This window comes from Stegodyphus dumicola, chromosome 5, assembly GCF_044657685.1.
Source record: "Stegodyphus dumicola isolate Sdum_Otavi_A_Nest chromosome 5, ASM4465768v1".
In the NCBI taxonomy this organism is placed as follows: domain Eukaryota; kingdom Metazoa; phylum Arthropoda; class Arachnida; order Araneae; family Eresidae; genus Stegodyphus; species Stegodyphus dumicola.
Window position 1 is genome coordinate 78,817,094 of NC_140772.1, and position 6,219 is coordinate 78,823,312.

The window sequence follows — 6,219 nt, forward strand, 5'->3', positions numbered from 1 at the left end:
TTTCGGTATCTTATGATTTTTATTTAAACCAATCATATTAAAAAGAAGAGAACATTTCTAAAAACTGTATTTATCGCTTTTAAGTGACTTAGTTTGTTACTAAATAAACTACTAGATGAAGTCTGAAAGTTAGGCACATGAATCTTAGGCGTTGCGTAATGGCAACACATTGCTTTGGAATAGCCAAGATTGTTAATTAAACTGAAAGATGAGTATCTTACAGTTTGCCGAATTGCAACAGTCTAAAGTGCTTGAAATAAAGATGCTTAATTTTGAACAGTGGTGCAACTCCTCGATTTTAAATCAGTGAGTCTATTAATCCAGAATCCATTAATTGTTTACAAAATCTGAAATAAATAAAAAAAAATTCAGAATTTATTATTTGGGATCCGAGGTGTACATGTTCAACTGGAAAACTACTTGTATAAAATATTAGGTAGCTCTATACGCCGTCGTTTTTCGACATGGCGAGGAACATTCAGACATTGATACAGATTCATCATTATTTAATTTCTTTTAAACAAAACATATCGATACCATTTTTGATCCCCAGGAACCCATAATATTTAAAAAACGTTGTGGAACCCCATAAGTATTGCGTAAATCCGACACACGCGTGAGTGAAACTGTCAATTTTTTTCACTTGTACTGTAATATACTATTGCAGTTTTAGGACATTAACTTTAATTTTAAGACATAGAACAATGTGAACATTTTACATAAGTAACAGACGAAATGACAGCGTCACGTCAGCAAAGCAAGGAAAATTAACGTTTGTACTATAAAAAGGATGCGTCAAAACGTTGTCATTTTTTTTCTATGTCTGCATTGTCCTATCTTTACCTATTTTCAGATACATTGTGTAAAAATATTTGGTAATTGTAAAATTATTATACTAAGTAAAAAAATATCAAAATTGCTAAAATTTTTGGCGAACCCATTGAGGGTCGCTACCCACAGTTTAAGAAACCTTGTTATAGACGAAAATAGCAATATTTCAAAATCAGTCATTTTTTAGAGAAATATTGATCGTACTGGTTATTTAATATGAATAATACCTAATAAGGTATAGTAAATTAAATATAACTATGAGTGTGAACCGTATATATGTGATTTTATGTTACTATATTGTATATAGTAGTTATAATATTAATATTGTGTATAATTATAATATTAATTAAAATGAATATAGCCACGCAATGCTAATTTATATTGAACATATTTATCATCATTAGGTTATACCTTTGCCTTCTTTAATTTTCTTTTTTTCAGATTCAGGAGGATAAGATACGCAGTTCTTGCAAATATTAGTTTCTGGCGCTTCTGGCATTGAAGTGGAACTTTCGCTGTCACTATCACTTGTATCTATACTCACACGTTCTATGTGAGGAAAAACGTTTTCCTCTTCTAAATACCATTGTTTTCGTAACTAAAAAAGATGAGTGATTGCCTTATATAATGGCATTCTTCTCCAAAAGACATAAGATACGGATATAAAAGCAATTTTTTGAAAAGAATTGCAAAAGAATAATTTCAAGATAATCTTAAATGTTGTAAAATTGTTGCTTTCTAATTTAACACAACAAGTAACTTTTAAGTAACTTAAAGGAATGTTTTCAAAGCTAGGATTATACAAGGTCTTTATAGAAGCCTTATTAGATAAAAAAAAGTGACTACAGACTTTCTTTCCTAAAATATTAATTCTAGACACATAGTTCCAAAGGCTATAGTGTAGAATTGGGTGCCCCCTCGATTAGGGACAAATTTTGTTTAGTTTTTGGCGATGAAACCCCATTTCTGGTTACCATGATAATATTAATTTTGTTTGAGCTTCCTAATTTTTCTAAAGTGAAAATAGATCAATCTATACATTGACAAAATTAAGGTAGTGCGCAATGCCTAGTTTGTTCAATTCTCTGATGTTTTTTTTAAGTGAAAATAGATCGATGTGTACATGGACACCGAGTTTGTCCAATTCTTTGACTTCTAATTTTGGTTTAGTGTAGTGGCGATCTTGAAACATCTTAAAACTGTGTTTTCCTGGCGCCGATATTGGCATCAAAAACGAATCGCCAAAAAAAAAAAAAAAAAAAAAAAAAAAAAAAAAAAAAAAACAAGGGCCACCCAATTGTAAACTTTTACGGTTCCAAATATTAAATTTCTCAAAATGAGTTTTATAAGAACATACTCAGCACTTCGCGTTGAAATGCTTCGAAGCAAAACTGGATCTGCCATGCTTCGTCCTGCTATTTATTACTATTCATTAGATCATTTTATTCGGAAAAACCCATTTATAAGTGGCTTTATTTAAAAAATTAGCTATATTTAAACAAAAAGTTGAAATTACTTTAGTTAACATTTACAGTTAAAGGAAAATTAGAATACTAGTTCTTCAGCTTATTTTCTTGTTCCTTCAATAACAGGAAGAAGGAATATTGTAATATACTCTTCGAACATTCTGGCAGAAATCAGAAATGGTGATTAAGATCTGGGAAAGGAACGATTGAAAACAAGCATCTGCAGATACAGGAGTTGCAATTTCAATTCCTCATCTGCTGAATTGGATTGAATTACATAATTTATAATCCCAACATGAATATTATATGAAGCACTTCGATTTATTACTTTGTGTACAGCATAATTTAGTATTGTTCTGTTATCGGAACAGGATTCGGATATCGCCAAAAGCTGATGAAAAATTCGAAGCATAAAAATAGTCTATAAATAGGCACGTCCAGAAAGTAAGTTCCGTTTCAATTTATCTCCGCTGCAGCTCTGCGATCGCAGTTCCGCACATGCGCAGTAGACGCTCTGTATCAAGGAGAAGAAACGCGCGCCATTTGGAGATCGCTGTCAGTCACGTACGCTTTGTTGTGCTTGTTTACAATGTCGGTGTTGATTGAAAATCCCGCCGCTTGTGAAATCAGATCTGTGATTCGTTTTCTGAATGCGAGGAAAGTGAAACCTAGTGAAATTTATCGGCAAATTTGCGATGTTTACAGACCAAAAGCGATGAGTGATTCAATGGTGAGAAGATGGGTTCGAAAGTTCAATGACGGACATAGTGATGTGCACGATGAAGAACGAAGTGGGCGTCCATCTTTGGTTATAGAAGAACTGTTCACGCGATTGATGACAAGATCCATGAAAACCGAAGGTTTACAATTAGTGCTCTCGCTATGGAATTTCCCCAAATTTCACGATCACTAATGCATGAAATTCTTACCAAAAAACTGAAATTTCGTAAACTTTGCTCACGTTGGGTAGATTCTTACTGAGCAACACAAAACGAAACGGATGAGTAGCGCACTTCAGTTTTTGACCCGTTATGCTGAAAGCGGCGAAGAATTTCTGACACAGATAGTCACAGGAGATGAAACTTGGGTTTCTTACGACACCCCTCAAAGTAAGCGGCAATCAATGGAATGGAGGCACACTTCATCCCCAGCAAAGGTTAAGCCGAAGCAAATCTTGACACCTCGAAAAATGATGCGCACAGTGTTCTGGGACCGGAAAGGCATCTTACTCATTGATTTCTTACCGAGTGGTCAAACAATCAGAGCAGACGCTTATTGCGAGACACTTCGGAAATTGCGCCGCGCAATACAGAATAAGCGCCGAGGATTGCTGTCAAAAGGTGTTGTTTTTCTTCACGACAACGCACGACCACGCACTGCAAATGTGACGAAAAACCTCCTACAGGGATTTGGCTGGGACGGACCATCCTCCGTACAGCCCTGACCTCGCTCCTAGCGACTTTCATCTGTTCTTACATCTTAAGTCTTTCCTTGGCGGTCAACACTTGAACAATGACGACGAGCTGAAAGAAACTGTTTCCAACTGGTTGAAGACACAGGCGGCAAATTTCTATGAAGAAGGTATACAAAAACTTGTGCCACGCTATGACAAATGCCTGCAATATTTCGGTAGTTATGTGGAAAAGTAGTTTAAGAGTTGTTGAATTTTGTGCAATAAATAACTTTTCTGTAGCTGTACACAATTTACTTTTATTACCAAACGGAACATACTTTCTGGACGTACATAGTATTTACATTACACTTAAGAAAAAATCTACAGGAAATGCTAACATAACAGATATTCATAAAATTAGAAATTTTTAATATAAATTAAAAAGCTTGCCAAAAATATCAGAAGAAAGATAGGTTAGGGAATTTAGATTAACACAGAGGCATGAAACTGGGAATATCCTTTAAAATGTCTGGTGGAACACTTGCGTTTTTAAGACGCTTTTGCCACCTCAGAAACTCAATTAAATCAAAATCTGTTTGTTACGGTCAGTGCCACGTTGACATTTATTTCGCACTGCCACATAACTTCACCGTAGTTTGCGTAAGACAACCAGTATCGCGATCGATAAAATTATATTCGATCGATAAAATTCAGAAAGATTCAAATCTGGTCTCTTTAAATTTTTCAGTGTTATACATTTCCCAACATTCTGAGTATATTAAAGTGTCATGAATAATATTTTCTCTACAAATTTAAGGAAAACTCTCGCAGAGCAACTGAAAACATTCTTTTGTTTATCGACAAATTCCGCCGCATATCTACTGTGGCCAAAGGAAACGACTAACGCTGTTTTGTCGATGCGAAACCAAACTTGCATCAATTTGGACAATACTACCATTGCCGTCTATTTTTACTGAGAGTCTAGCCATTTATGAATGGCCAAAGTTTTCTCGTATAGGTAAAACTGGATATTACGGTCCAGTTTGGCGCATTTTCAAAAAATTGCCAATTCGCCAAACCGGTTGTTTTTGCGCGTTTTAGAAAATCGAAAATCGCTAACTCATCGCCATATTAGATAAACACAAGAATGTTTATCTAATTTAACATTCTTTTGCGAATTTGAATTAATTCTGTAAACAAGCAAAAAACAGGTAACGGAAACATGCAAAAATATCTAAACAACATGTAAAGATGCAAAAATATCTAAAACAGGACTTCAAGTAAAACAACGAAAAAAGGGTGAAGTGCAAAATCACCCACTGCTTGGCGCGTATTTAAGAATTGCACATACTCGGTATCCATGTACATATCGACCTATTTTCAGTTTAAAAAAATCCCAGAATTGACAAAAATGGCATTGTGCACTCTCTTGACTTTACCCATGTACACATGTACCTATTTTAACTTTAAAAGTCAAAGAAAATAGACAGAAATCCAATTCTTCTTACTCTTGTAAAAAGCGCCAAACAAATAAGTGGGCGATTCTGCACTTTAGCCGAATTTATATTCTTTGCTGCCAGTTTTGAAACGACACTTTTCTACTTTTTTTTTTAAATGTAAATATTGACGACTTCATATGAATCGGTCTCTTAGCCAATTTAGCAAAACGTATGGCGACAGTCTCGATAACAGCATCGTACCAATAACCTGTTCCTCCTATCTACATTTTTTTTTATTCAAGCAGCAGTTAAAAAAAAAAAAAAATGTTGAATAAACTCAGTTTCCTCTACCTGTTGCTATTCCATCACTCATACTTTCAGCTGCTTATCCATGATTATCAGTGTTCATTTATAGCGAAAATTTCTAGGTATTTTGAATGGCTTACCTTGTCTTCTTTGTTTATGGCCTCAGTGAAAGCTTTTTGAAAAACTGAATCAAATATTTTTTCCCTAGCCATGATTAAATTTATGCAACCATTGACAGGATGTTTATAAAAATGCTGTAAAAAAGTGGATATAATTTAAAGTTGAGCTTTAAAAGAAGGTTATTTCTATTTTTTAAGACATTAGCTTTCTTCACCAGCTTGATTTGAATTTCCCCCCCCTCAAATCTGGTGTAATAAAACACAGTGACACGTGATGTGCTATTCAATTAATTGATAACCTAGCATTTTCCCCTTTTCATCTTGTTGCCAAGAGTAACTTTAATTATCATGAAATTCCGTTACGTTTTCTATGTAAATTTATTTTACATAATATCGGTATCGTTTATTTCTCATTATGTTCTTTGCTTTTAATCTAGAACAATTGCAATGTATTTTCACAAAATGACAATTCTAATTTGTTTACTAAAGGAAACTAAATTACTACAAAAGAAAATTTCATATTAAAATTATCTTTTATTTTTATTACTCTTGTGTTTCCACTGCTTCTGGATTCAAATAAATTGAACGAAATTTGCAGCTTAAGCTCAGTTGTAACTTACAAAGTCAAACAGAGCATGGAGTGCAATTAATACCAATAACAGCTC

At 33.9% G+C, this 6,219-nt stretch overlaps 1 long non-coding RNA gene across 1 annotated transcript; it reads right to left on the minus strand.

The window, feature by feature from the left end:
- Window positions 1-1,231: 1,231 nt before the first annotated feature.
- LOC118189704 (uncharacterized) lies at window positions 1,232-5,734 on the minus strand. Its single transcript, XR_015041428.1, has 2 exons — window positions 5,576-5,734; window positions 1,232-1,429 (listed from the first exon to the last, which is right to left on the minus strand). It is a non-coding gene; the product is annotated as an uncharacterized LOC118189704 (long non-coding RNA).
- Between the last annotated feature and the right edge of the window lie 485 nt (window positions 5,735-6,219).